Here is a 15,412-nt window from a genome sequence, read left to right on the forward strand (position 1 = left end):
AGGGGACCTAATATTCATCCTTGAGGAATTCCATATAAATCTCCTCGCTTCCTTTTTATATTACTCATACTCTTAGCAATAGCATGACATTTTATATAAAACTATACGTTGTTATGCAATAATGTAAATCCTCGTACCTCTGATAACATTTGGTCTTAAGACGTAAATGTAAGTTATAAAATAATGTTTAAAGTTGTGTAACTACCTTACTTTATAATTAATTTAAAAATACGAAAACATGCTTTATTAATATTGTGATATTTTAAGATTAGATTTTGTTCCGTTTTAAATGAAATAACACAAATACTCTGAGGAGATTTAGCCTGGACATTCCTCATTTCTTTGTTTGCCAACATATACTTTCTTTTAATCGTGTAATAGTTAATTAAATGTTAAGAGTGTTTGAGAATAAGGTTCTTAGGATAATATTAGGGGCTAAGCGGGGTGAAGTTACAGGAGAATGGAGAAAGTTACACAACGCAGAACTGCACGCATTGTATTCTTCACCTGACATAATTAGGAACATTAAATCCAGACGTTTGAGATGGGCAGAACATGTAGCACGTATGGGCGAATCCAGAAATGCATATAGAGTGTTAGTTGGAAGGCCGGAGGGAATAAGACCTTTGGGGAGGCCGAGACGTAGATGGGAGGATAATATTAAAATGGATTTGAGGGAGATGGGATATGATGATAGAGACTGGGTTAATCTTGCACAGGATACGGACCGATGGCGGGCTTATGTGAGGGCGGCAATGAACCTGCGGGTTCCTTTGTAAGTAAGTTGTAAGTAATAGTCAATTAAATCCCACTAGAGTTTTAATTTTCTCTAGATAAATCAAAACCTCCAGTGAGGTTACTGTTGACTATTACACTTTTAATATAGTCATACTACTTTCCACCAATAAAACGATACGGAACGACGTGTTTCAACCAATCATGGCTGCTTATCCTACAAATTTATCCCCTCTCTACCATTTGATTTTTATCACACCTCTGGTTTTACCTTTTAAAACGATTCATGTTTATTTCATCATACTTAATTAAAACGTTTATATCATTTATATTTTTATATTATTTTGGGTTATGTTATAGCTTCTACTGTATGAGATTATGGATAGTCACGTATCAGAGATTGTTTAATATATATTAATAACTGAAGTGGAAAGCAACTGTTTCAATAAAAATGGAACTGAATCAACAAATCTTTCATGACTTGTATCGTCCATAGAGTTCAATGAAGATTGTATAGTTGGCCCAACTGGTAACAAGAGAACAGTGATCGTAACATACTACTGCCATCTAGCGGAATATTTATAATAATGAGATGGAACAATAATAGGCTAAGTACATTTTCAAGACAGTTTAGAATTTTAGTAAGTCAATTAATATTTTTTTGTATTATAGTACTTTATTTCTTCTAATCTTTAGATATTTCTTCTAATCGTGTAATAGTCTATTAAATCCCACTAGAGTTTTGATTTTCTCTAGATAAAGCAAAACCTCTAGTGAGATTACTATTGACTATTACACTTTTACTACGTCACACTACTTTTGACCAATAAAACGGTACGAAAGGACGTCTTTCAACCAATCATGGCTGCTTATCGCACAATTTTATCGCGTCCCTATAATTTGTTTAATTTTATCGCTTCCCTAGCATTTGTTTAATTTTATCACTACCCTAGCATTTGTTTCTTTGTTTGCCAACACTTCAAACTGCACTGGTCTGGACGTCAAAAAAAAAAAAAAAAAAAAAAACAGAAAATTACAAACCACTCCAGTCGATGCACAGCAGTTTCAAATATGACTCGCATTGGCATTCAAGAACAAGAATTAATAAAGATCACTGGTCAGAGCTATGCATCTTCTCTGAAACTCTATTTACAAATAAATTAAGAGCACCGTTCGGAAATCCTGAATAAGTTGAGAAATACACCATTCTACATCAACGAGTTCACTTCCTTTGCGCATACGTCCAATATAACATCAACTGAACCACCAACCACTAAAACATTCAAATTTGAAAATTGTACTTTCAATAATTGTTTCTTTTAAAATTATTCATGTTTATTTTTTATTTCATCATCGTTAATTAAAACGTTTCTTGTTTATTTCATCATCCCAATTAAAACTTTTCTAACAATTGTTTATATTATTTAGATTATGTTATAGCTTCTGCTATATGATATTATGGATAGTCACGTATCAAACATTGTTTAATATTAAGATTTATTGAAAATCATCTGTTAAGTGACGTTGATTACTGGGATCCGGATGATTGAAGTGGAATGCAACTGTTTTAATAAAAATGAAAGTGAATCAACAAAGCCTTCTTGACTAGTAATCGTCCACAGAGTTCAATGAAGAGTCCATAGTTGGCACAACTGATAACAAGAAAACAACTGTATCATAACACACTACTGCCTTCTAGCGTAATGTTGAGATGGTACAATAATACATTTGAAGACATTTGTATTTTCGTATGTCAATTAATATTGTATTATATTGGAGTACTTTGTTCCTCCTAATCTTTATATACTTTCTTCTAATCGTGTAATAGTAAATTAAATCCCAGTCGAGTTTTGTTGTTTTCTAGATAAATCAAAACCTCTAGTAAGGTTACTGTTGATAAATCAATGTTTAACTTAAGATAGTCTAATTGCATTGCATTAAAAAAAACGTATATAACAGAATAATTCTGTTCTTGATAACTACTTTAAATTATTTAGAGTAGTTATCAAGAACTCCTTTCTAATGTCTATGATTTATTTGTGAGAAAGCAGCTACAGAGTAAGAGCCCAGCTTTCAGATATAATAATATACGAGAAATTCAGAGATAATCTTTTGCAATATAAATTTTTCTTCCGGGCTTACACCCAACTAAATGTCCTATAAGTACATGTTTTAAAAACGATTTTGAAACAATTTGCTTCGAACTCACGACCACGTCGCCCAGAGCTAACGCGATACACAGCCCTTCCCACCAGCTACTGATAAATTAATTTGTTATACGAATACAATCCATTCCAATTTGTAAAAACATGCGAATAATTAAAACTGAGCTGGCGGCAACGATGGTACAAAAATATATGTTAATTGAAATTAGTAAAAATAAAATCGAGAAATTAACCTGGCAGTTAAAAAACATACAAAGTGCTTTTTAATAAACAGATTTACTCTTTAGAATTATAATCACCGTCAGACCTCGATAATTAACGTTGACTGAATATTTTGTTAACAAAACGAAAACTGCTTTTGGATAATGCTATACACGAGGGCTGTATTAAAAGTTCAGAAATTTTACAGAATCAGACGCTGACAAGATGATCTTTGCTCTCTGAAGTAGAATCCTGGGAAAGCGATAAACTTCTTAGAATGTTGCGTCCACTTTTCAGAGACCATTTTCTCCAGTCTCAGTGGTATAGTTAAACAGCAGTTTTCAACTCGATCATATAGAAATCTTTTTCCTCGCGACTGCCTTTTTATACTTTACAATGTCCAGAGGTATCAAGATGCGAAAACTGGCGAAAATCTGAAGATTTTTCAGAAATTTCTGTGAGAGAAATCACTGTCACAACCTTACATTATTTTACATCATGTTCCTCAGAAAAATTTGACCTTTTCTATCTGAGTACGTTCTTAGGATATATTTTAAGATGTTGTAGGCCTAATAAATTTCACTGGCTTTGTGTCCTTAGGACTTCTAAGGCTACAGGATAATCAAAGAAAACAACAGCCATGATTAACGCAAATGAAGGATTATTGCAATTGTTATTTTTTCGAGTGGAGGAGAAAATAGGTAGACCTATGTGTTTCCTTCCTTCAACAGGCATAGGAAATTACATTCCGCGTAACTACAGTATAAAACTCGTAAGCTATATTTAACAATTTGACGTTTGAATAATTTCGAGGGAAAAATTGTTCCGGAGCCGGGTATCGAACCCGGGACCTTTGGTTTAACGTACCAACGCTCTACCACTGAGCTACTCGGGAACTCTAACCGACACCGATCCAATTTTTCCCTCTATATCCACAGACCTCAAAGTGGGCTGACAACCGTCAAGCAACCAACTTCGAGTGCACACTAACTCCGTGTGACTTAAATTGTGGTTTTCTGTTAACGAACAGTGACGTGTATTATGCAAATCAAGATTTTCAGGTATAACTCCCTGTAAAGTTGATTTGAATAATTTCGAGGGAAAAATTGTTCCGGAGCCGGGTATCGAACCCGGGACCTTTGGTTTAACGTCACACGGAGTTAGTGTGCACTCGAAGTTGGTTGCTTGACGGTTGTCAGCCCACTTTGAGGTCTGTGGATATAGAGGGAAAAATTGGATCGGTGTCGGTTAGAGTTCCCGAGTAGCTCAGTGGTAGAGCGTTGGTACGTTAAACCAAAGGTCCCGGGTTCGATACCCGGCTCCGGAACAATTTTTCCCTCGAAATTATTCAAATCAACTTTACAGGGAGTTATACCTGAAAATCTTGATTTGCAATTTGACGTTTGTTTTCAGACTAAATACTGAATGAATTTTCTCATACTACAGTATCTTAAACAGTGATACTTAAACATCTAAATAATTTTATTTTACAAATAACAGTGCTAACTAATTATCATTATACTTCTAATGTACTCAGATTAACTAGTAACTGAGATAAGTTTCAATAACAGTCTTTTACTACGTATCTATTATTATTATTATTATTATTATTATTATTATTATTATTATTACTACTATTATTATTAGTATTATTATTATTAGTATTATTATTATTATTATTATTATTATTATTATTATTATTATTATTAATTATTATTACTAAGAACGAGACTAAAGTACTGGGACATCATTTTATTTTTACTAACATTTCTAATATTAACCTGGCTATACCTTTGGATTAATGATTGAGACCCGAAAACACAGTTTGCTACCCCCTTCCACGACTGGAGTTCGATGATACTGGCGTAAAATACAAACAAATCACTTTACTAGTACAGGAGGGCAGAAAAGTAGTTCATCCATTTACGTAAAGTAGGAAATATCGCGATTTTGAGTGTGATAATTTTCATTAGGTTTTGTTTAATCAAAATACAGTACTGTATTAACAATAAGTGTTTTTACTCACGAACTGAGTTATCCATGCGAACGTATTCATTATGCAGTGTATATTATACTGTCTACAGCACATTAGCGTACGATATAGAGAATGAAGTTAAATTGAAAAATAATCATAATATGGATATTTAAACACATTTTTGAAAATGGTGGCTGTTCATTTCGATACAGGCTTCAGTTCTTTTGTGCATATTATCGCACTATAGACTATTTCATCTAATCCCAATTACCAGTTTCGTCCTTCATACTTAGTAACTCATGTTGAAATAATTCTGTACCTACTCTATAAAAGAGTACCTTACGTACTGTAAATTCAGTCTTCACTTCTGCCCGACCCGCACAGATACTCAGACATGCTATCTACTGTCCGTCCAAGTGGTTATGTCGCAGAATCGTTGAAAAGGAGGGGGGGAATCACGTGATAGTTAATTACTTAACGAGGCCCTTTTATTTAAGTTATTTTAAACAGTTGCATAATATTACGTAGACGTCCAATTAATTCCTAACAGAAATTAATGTTTTCAGAAAAGAGCTAAGACAGCCCAGCCACTAGTCTTTACAGTGGAGCGAGCAGAAGCAGGTGGGGGAAATCGGGATGCGACGTAGGTAAACGGACGACAGTTCCTGTGCGAAAATATGATTCAATATTGGAAGTTTTCGTCACTGGAAAATGCGAACATATTTCTGAAATGTACTATAATCACTAACTCAGTACTGAGGCCTTGGTTCTGTGTGGAGGACACTTGGGTTGGAACTTCTCGTTAGTAGAAGGGGTGGAAGTGAAGTACATTAAAAAACTCAGGTACAATAAAAGTTGAAGTAAAAATAAAATGATGTCCCTGTACTTTGTATGGAGTGTAGTATTGTATGAAGCAGAAACATGGACATTACGACGAAGTGAACAGAGGCGACTAGAAGTATTTGAAATGTGGATATGGAGAAGAATGGAGCATGCGAAGTGGACAGACAGAATAAGGAATGAAGGTGTGTTTGAAAGGGTAGGTGAAGAAAGAATGATGCTGAAACTGATCAGGAAGAGAAAAAGGAAATTTGTTGGGTCACTGGCTAAGAAGAAACTGTATACTGAAGATTCACTGCAAAAGACAGATGGATGGTATGTGGAGACTAAGAGGAAGGTGAGAAAGAGGGAAAACTCGAGAATGTTGAGTTTGCAGTGAAAGACCTGCGCTTGGACAGAAAACTATAAATGAAAATAATGGCAGTAGGTTAAATTCTGTGAAAACCACTAGTTAAATGGATACAAAATTATCTGTTTGACTAATCCCCTGCCACGAAACGTTGCTTCTTTCACAAAGTTTCAATTCAACACAGCTGGCGTTGGTTACATCGACAGCCAGTTAAAAACTTTTTCCCCGAGTCTGGCATAATGACTAAAAACCGAGCCTTAAAACGACTCCTGGTTTATACACTGCTAATTATGATGCAGCCCGCCTGATTTAGAGACCATACAATTGACGCCACCTGTGAAAACTGCTCGTGCATCGCCCCCCCTTTCCTCCCATCCTGCCTGCCCTTTTTCCCATCAACCCCTGCAATATTATTTCGTCACAAATGGTTTTCCATAAATTGTCTCTCTTTCCCCCCCACTCTTCTTTACTCCCACCCCACCCTCTAGCGGCATATATACATACTACTACTGCTGCTATAATATATAAAAGGCTCTGCGTGCGGTGCAAAAACTCAATTGAAGCAAAAACAAAAACTTTACAGATGGATGAAGCGTTAACAAATGACTAGCGCTTAGAGCTAGCGCTCTCGTTTTCTCTCTTTCTCTCTCGCTTTTCGCGGGATGGGTGTTTCCATGGTAACAAACTCCCTTCTCCCATCATTTTCTCTTTGATATATCATGTAACATAACCCCACAAACGACGAGGAGGCAGCAGCAGCAGAAGCAGTAACCTCGCAAACTGAACGAACGAACAAATCGATCAATCGCCAGCCAGCCATCCAAAGCAAAGCGCACGCAGTAAGCGAGTTTAATTCGCTAGTAAACCGCCAGAGGGGAGCAGTGAATCATGTGTCCCGGCCAGAAAACACGAGCCAATGGGATTAATAATTAAAACAGCCGATGGCATGTCCCTATACATACACACATACAGAGAACAGAGAGAGAAGAGCTGTGGGTGTGCTAGGGCTACTGTTTATCGATAATAACCAGTGTCCGTCGCAAATTGCTACTATAGAGGCTATGTGGAAACTCTACTGAATATTGCAAAGTGATTTTTTTTTTGTATAAGAGAGGGAGGAAAAATTCATTATAAAATCAGTCAATGTGCTTTGAACACCCGTTAAATCGCGCGTGACCGAGATTAAGGTCTGTACAAACGGAATAAAAGATAACACCGTCTACTTTGAGCTATTGTATTTATGTATTTTTTAAGCCCTAACAGCGCTCATTTGGATTTCGCAGTTCTGGTACCGTGTATGGAAATTACTTCGCCTGCCGTAGCAATTTACGGTCAGCAGACGTGTGTGTTATATCTACGGCGAAACAAGTAGTACGTAGAAAAGGAACGGCTACCGATGAAGATAAAAATAATGCAAACAAGAGAACCACAACGTTTACAGGTCTTATTATTCATTTAAGTCCTTTTCGAACTTAATGGACGTTGGGACAACTATACTATTCTCATTCCTCAGGCATGCGACACACAGACGTATGGCTTCTATCAATTTATTCACATTGACAAATAAAATATCCTTCGATGTGTCTTGGTTACAGACTTTCTGCAAGCAACAAAAATAAAACAAGTGATCGATTTATTCCTAGTGAAGCGGCACAGAGATTTTTTCTTGTTCTGTGCAGTGCTGGTGCTGTACCCAAACCGTTAAACACGGGACTAAGAAAAAAAGCCAATTTGTTAATTTTTATTGGGTTATTTATTTTTTATTTATTTATTTATTTATTTATTTATTTATTTATTTATTTAACCTGGTAGAGATGAGGCCGTCAGGCCTTCTCTGCCCCTCTACCAGGAGATTCCAACTACAATATCAACAATAAAATTACAATTAGTATTAAATTTACAATTACAATTACAAACAACATTACAATTAGTATTAAATTTACAATTACAATAAAATCAAAGTACGAAAAGATTACCTGAATAATTAAAGCTAGATAATTTATCATAGAGAAACAAAGAATATTTTATATTTACTGAATTACAAATTAAATCTAGAATAACAAAATTGTATAGTGATGAAATTACTGAATATTGAAATAATTTGTCATAGATTAAAGAAACTATTTACAAGTAATCAATTACTGACCAAGTGCCTAGTAAGTTTTCGTTTGAATTCAATTTTATTTCGACAGTCCCTGATGCTAGCAGGTAGCGAATTCCAGAGTCTTGGCAGGGCTATTGTGAAAGAAGATGAGTATGAGGAGGTGCGATGGGATGGTATTGTTAGTATTGTTTCATGACGAGAGCGTGTGTTCAGATTATGGTGGGAAGAAAAGTAAGTGAAGCGAGACGACAGGTACGAAGGAATAGAAGAGTTCAAGATTTCGAAGAGAAAGAGAAGTGAATGTAAATTTCTTTTCTTATCTAGTTTAAGCCAACCTATTGCTTCCAGGGATGGGGTAATATGATCATATTTACGAACATTGCTTACAAAACGTACACACAAATTATGAGCACGTTGAAGTTTCATTTTGTTGTCGCTGGAGAGGTCAGTCAGTAAAATGTCCGCATAGTCGAAATAGGGAAATGCAAGTGTCTGCACAAGGGACTTTTTTAAGCAAGAGGGGAGATGAACATTTATCCTTTTTAGCACATGGATAATAGAATATACTTTTCTGCAGGTTTCTGTGATTTGCATGTCCCAGTTGAGATTATTATCCATGTGAATGCCAAGATTTTTTACTGAAGAACTGACGCTGTATCAACATCTAGGTTATTTAGCGTCTGAATGATATGAAAGTGTTAATGCCGGTGAAATGAGTCCGGGGTCCAGCACCGAAAGTTACCCAGCATTTGCACCTATTGGGTTGAGGAAAAACCCCGGAAAAAACCTCAACCAGGTGACTTGCCCCGACCGGGATTCGAATCCGGGCCACCTGGTTTCGCGGCCAGATGCGCTGGCCGTTACTCCACAGGTGTGGACGCCAATTTGTTAATGTGATGCATAAGGACAAAGGAATAAATTTTTGATTGTTTGAAAAAAAAAAATCCGATGAAGAATGATTATTGTAAATTCTGACAAGCATATTAAAACTGCTGAGAAATAAAATTAACATTATTCCCTTATTGTACAACTCTGGCTTTCAGGTAGTAGCTCCCTGTAAAGCAGGTTTGTATAATTTCAAGGAAAAATTGTTCCGGGGCCTTCCGCTTAGCGCACGAATGCTCTACAGACTGAGCTACCCCAGGAACTATACACGACACCGTCACAATTTTTCCTTTATATCCACACAACTCAGATGGGCTTACAAGACGCCAGAACACAACTTTGAGTGCACACAAATTCTGTGTGACTTAAATTGTGGCTTCCTGTTAACGTACCTCCAATAACGAAATATATTTTACAAATCTGGCTTTCAGGTAGTAACTTCCTGTAAAGCAGGTTTGTATGATTTCAAGGAAAAATTGTTCCGGGGGCGTGTATCGATCCCGGGACCCTTCGCTTGGCGCACGAATACTCTCCTGGGGTAGCTCAGTCGGTAGAGCATTCGTGCGCTAAGCGAAGGGTCTCGGGATCGATACCCGGCCCCGGAACAATTTTTCCTTGAAATTATTCTCTTATATTTACTTACCGTTTCATTTTGTTGTTGTAGAGATTAGTTACCTGTCCGAAGACAGGTTAAAATCTCATAAATGACACCAATAAGGCATCACGCATTATGCAACTAAGCCAGGAGATATGGAGTAAAGTGGCCAGTTCGTTTTCCTCTTCATTGCATAAGTCGCTGACTTGTAACATATTACACTAACCAGACTTCAGATGCTTACAAACAATTGCTTTTCCCCTGACACATATCAAGTAAGATGTAGGCCTACTGCCTTGATCATCGTTTTTATTAATTTAAGCGTATTTAATTAAATATCCATTCATATTTTTATGCTCAAGTACAGATTCTTCACTGCAAATCCAGCATTCTCCAATCGCCCCTCTTTCCCGCCTTCCTCTTAGTCTTCGTATGCGTTTCATGTATCTTAATGTCGTCTATCATCTGATTTCTCTTGCCACGGATTCTTCTCCCGTTCACCATTCCTTACAGTGCATCTTTCAGAATGCATTTTCTTCTTAGACAGTGACTCAACCAATTTTTTTTCTTCTTCCTTTGGTAATTATTGAAGACATCTACTTCTTTGTTCCATTATTTAACCTCCACCTTTTACACAGATTTATAATAATCCAGCCGTGGCGAAAACGTGACTCGCGAGACATTGTGGCTCGCAGTGATAGCTGTGCATTTCGCTTGCTTCTAACTTCCGCCAACCCCCACCCTCTCACTCTCTGGAGTCAAACTCCGTTCCATTTGTATTTGTCTCTGACCTGCGTGTGGCATATGTCTCTCTCGAAACCATGTACGAAAGTTCCAAGTAGGATGGGAGGACGCATTTTTTTGTTGTCAATATGATGAGAATATTAAATGTATGATTTTTGTTGACAAGTATTACGAGGAAAACGGTTGTATAACATAAAACGGCATTATACTACATGTTACTGATGAAACATTAAAAGGTTAAGTGTTATTGTCGTTGTCATCATCATCATCATCATCATCATCATCATCATCATCTCTGTACGTCGACCCTTTTTCAGCAGATGTACGAATAATGCGGTTAGCTCTTCAATTTGAACTCACTGATTTACTATGTGATGTCAAATGAAAGCTAGATGTAAGGACTTGACAAATGCTGAACTTTCAAATCTTTGCCAAAAAATAAATATCCGCAGCTTCGTTCTTTCGCTTGCTCTGTTGAAGACGTGTTCGCTACAACTTACGTTTGTGAAAAAATATTTTCAATAATTAAAACAGTAAAAACCAAATTTAGATCACGACTGACAGACAAATACCTTCGTGATCAACTACGACTGGAAGTGACATAATTCCTGATTTTGAAACTTTGTCGCAGAGACATTCTGAAGACAGTTAATTTTAGGTTGTGATATTGTTCATTTATTGTTCATTTCTTTCTTCGTTACACGTACTAAACATTAGTTTGTAGCCTTGTACTGTATTTATTTAAATTTTTATTTTATGTTTATTTAAATTTAAATATACAGAATAAAGAAATATAATTACAAAACAAACAAAGAGAAATACAAATAAAATAATGTAGGCAATATAAAAAGAAGATACAGTAGTATTAACAAAATTTGAGACCGAATGAGCAGCGCTCGTGCTCGGTCGCAGTTCAGATATAATATTAAAATAAAAAATAATAATAATATAAATAAATAAGTAAAATAAAATAGGAACTAAAATATAATTACAGCGGCAATGGAATTATATAATATAATATTAACACTAGAGAAGAATAATATCGAACGTGAAAAGTAGGACTAATATATATTTCAAAATTATAGAATACAAATATAATATAGGTTGATTAATTCATACACATAGGCTACAAATTTATTTAATCAAATTGAAGATATTAACACGTTTCTAATTTTCTTGTTATATGTTAGTGGGTTACATGTTAGAAGTTCTGGGTGTAATTTAGTTAAAGCATTGTACAACCGAGGGCCAAAATTTATGCTATGCTTTAGACCAGCAGATGTGAGGCATTTAGGTTCTACTAATGTTGAATTAATATTTCGTCTTGTGTCATAATTGTGTGTCTGTAATACAAACTTATTACGATTTTTATGATAAAATTTTAACAGCGTATACTTATAAATTTGTTCAATATTAAATACATTAAATTCAGAATAAATTAATTTAGTTGGATAATCGAAATGTTTCTTCAAACAAATTTTAATTATTCGTTTTTGTAGTAAATTTAACGGACTAAGATTAATTTTTGTACTTCCACCCCAAACAATTATACCATATTGAATGATAGACTGAATAATGGCCAAATAAACATTTCGTAGAACTCTAATAGGCAAGTAGCATCGAAGATTAACGAATTTATAAATTGTTTTACGAAGCCCCTTACAAAGATAAGTAATGTGATGAGGCCATTTTAAATTCTGATCAATAATAAAATCTTATTTAAGTGCTTGACGTAAGGAAAATGAAAATCCGTTAATAAGTCAGACAGTTGCTTTACTTCCCCTACGGGTGTCCGCCTCCCTCCATAGGTGCTATGCGCGTTGCAGGTTACACAGTGGCTCGGCGCACGATTACATTTTCGCCACCGCTGTAATAATCCAATGCGGTGTATGATTGGGCGTATTCTGTTCAACACTAGACTGTATCTCTATGCGGGCCTCACTCATCTAAAGTGTGTGTGACTGCAACCTGTGTATATTTTTGTGTGGCTTTACTTTGTTTATAGTGTGATTTTTCCTTTTTATTTCTGTTATTGTATTTGTATTTCTGGTGGTGTGGAAGAGAAGGCCTGATGGCCTTAACTACACCAGAATAAATAAATAAATGAAACAATAAGTGTAATAATTATTGAAATAAAACAAATCACAATTATTTTAAATCGAACCCGGATGAGTTGAATTTGTTGTCGACAACGTTACTGCTTTAGTGGCAGAAGTCTCTCGTTCATCCTCACAGTCAATTCGTTTCTTCCTCTGTCTATCCATTTAACCATTTATTCGTTATTTGTCTTCCTCAGGGTCGTTCTGTGAATACCATTATCCTATAACAAACAAATGACTGTTTCCAACGACCTTCATTTCCGATTCAGAGGTAATGGTAATCATAAATCCCACTCTCCACTCACATAGTATTTCGACGTTGTTAGAGAACCGATTACGAATCAACTGAAATAATGGTGTGAAATTCTTGGGTAATTACAACGCACAATGAAAATAATAAATATTTACACCTTCCAAGTACGCCAGTGACTCAGGCAGGAGATAGTTACCTAACCTTACATACTTCATCCTCCGTAAAGGTCCATTCACAATGAAAATTAAACATAACCGTAACATAAACACAGAAGTTTGCGCCCAGGCTACCAAATGGGATCATTCACAATGATTCACGTAAGCACTGACATAAACATTACCGTAACACGTTAACATGAAAGTTTGCAAGCTCCAAACTTTCACGCTTATGGGCTATTCCATATGAAATCGATCAGTAAAAAACCTCGCAATTTTTTTTACTCTAATTTTTTCCCTATTTATACAAGCTGCTGAGGAGAGTGCATTTTCAAAAATATACTATCGGAAGTCAAACGGTTTTCGTAATGTTGAGCGACAAATTTAGCGTATTTTATAAAAACAAGCCTCTTTCAGCGCTCAGAACTCTGGAACCATTTATTGCAGAACATTGAACGAGAGCTCATTTTGAAGCTGACATTTAGTAGGTTGTGATAAGAAGTAATCCTTATTTTTATTGTATACAGAGAGACAGATAATCTGATTTTACTTACTTTTAGGCTTTTTGCCAATTTGTAAAAATGTAAAAAAAAAGATTGAGAAAAAACCTTGCATTATTAAGAAGGATTCGGCATTGTTTGCTTAGTGGCTCGGCAATAAGTTTCGAGGGTATTAAATAGATTATTTTCACATGCCTAGACTTGAACGGCACAGTACCGCACGCACTGGCCGAGAGCTGAAGATAAGCGAGCGTTGGGGTCATTTACTCCTGTGTTTATGAAAACCTGTGATAAAGCTAGCCCAGCTATGCGCTACTATACGAAACATCACGTGTTTATGTCTCCTGGCCTTGCTTCCCTCGGCTAGCTCCCGCCTCACAGTCAGCTGGTTAGTTCACGCGCGTACTATTTATTTTCTTTATTTGATTTTTCAATACTTTCTTATTAACGTTGCACCAGTAAAAATACGTGTTTATTTGTATTTTCAATGCGGAATCAAACCATATATTTTAAAAAGATTTTTTCGTGGGCAAAGGTGTCTTAATTAAGGAAAATCTAAATTTCTCCATTTCCATAAAAAGTAGGAAAATCTGTTTACATGTCAATATAAACTTTAACTTTTCAGCATCAAAATAAACCATGATTTTGAAAATTGGGTGAAAGGGTTTCGGAGCCACAACAGTTTAAAGTTGCTAATTTTGTGAAAATACGATAAATTAAAATATTTTTAATTTAAACACTATGAAGTTCTGATGTCTCAAACTTTGCACAAAGCATTGTATCACAGTTGTCTACGGACAGAAAAAGTTTCATTGTATTTAAAAATTGCAAGGTCAATTTTCTCTATATCTCGGTCGATTTGAGATGGAATAGCCCTTATGCTTACGTGATTTGCAAACAGAACACAATCGTGGTGCGCTGAAGTATACGACAGAATATGAGGATATGGCGTCGTTGTTATGTTTCCATGGTTACAAAGTATGTTTGCTGTTATGTTTATACTCCCATCGTGAATGATGGTATGACTTCTTGATTTTACCGTAACGTTTAACATTCTTAAGTCAACGCTTACGTTATGTTTAATTTTCATTGTGAATGAGTCTTAAGTCTTTCGTATCAAATTCCGTTTATAATTCAACCTATCATATTTATACAATTCTCCGTTTTCTCTTATATTACTTCCTTACTTACACATTTATAGGCCTACTCAGGGGCGGATGCAAGGGGGGGGATTAAGGGGATATATCCCCTCCCGAAATTTTGAGAAAAATACGAAACAAGAAACAAAAATAATATTAATTTTAATTCGTGAATGTACATAGGACTAGAGAGTTTTCGACGTAAATTCTCTTTGCTAAGATGTTAAATTCCAAGAAATGCAGGAAGACAAACACAGCACTCTTACTTCAAGACAGAGAGTCATTAAGAGTATTTTAGGCTTTTAATTTTCCTTCTCTTCTTAGACTATTTCATTAGTCAGCTCAAGCACAGGTTTTTAAATCATAAAAGAATCCTAAAGTCCATACAAACTTTGCTGCCTAAAAACATAGTGCGAGCATCAGATGAAGATTTAGAAACTGCTGTTGAGGCTATAGTAAATCAGTGGCCCAATGATGTTGATGCATCACCAGAGTCTTTCTTCAATGAATTGAGGATGTGGAGAAGAAATTTCCTTGATCAGAAAAATCTTCACCTAATACCTACTGATTTTATATCATCTTTGAACAGGTGCAATGAAATTATTTTTCCCTGTACTCACAAGGCGCTGAAACTTTTCTGCACGTTGCCTGTAACTACAGGAACACCAGAACG

General features: G+C 35.6%; 1 protein-coding gene across 1 annotated transcript in view; it reads right to left on the bottom strand.

Moving 5' to 3' along the window:
- LOC138698775 (homeobox protein HMX3-like) overlaps positions 1-15,412 on the bottom strand; it is a 330,883-nt gene that overhangs the window by 215,655 nt on the left and 99,816 nt on the right. The window lies entirely within an intron of this gene.

This window comes from Periplaneta americana, chromosome 4, assembly GCF_040183065.1.
Source record: "Periplaneta americana isolate PAMFEO1 chromosome 4, P.americana_PAMFEO1_priV1, whole genome shotgun sequence".
Taxonomy (NCBI): Eukaryota; Metazoa; Arthropoda; class Insecta; order Blattodea; family Blattidae; genus Periplaneta; species Periplaneta americana.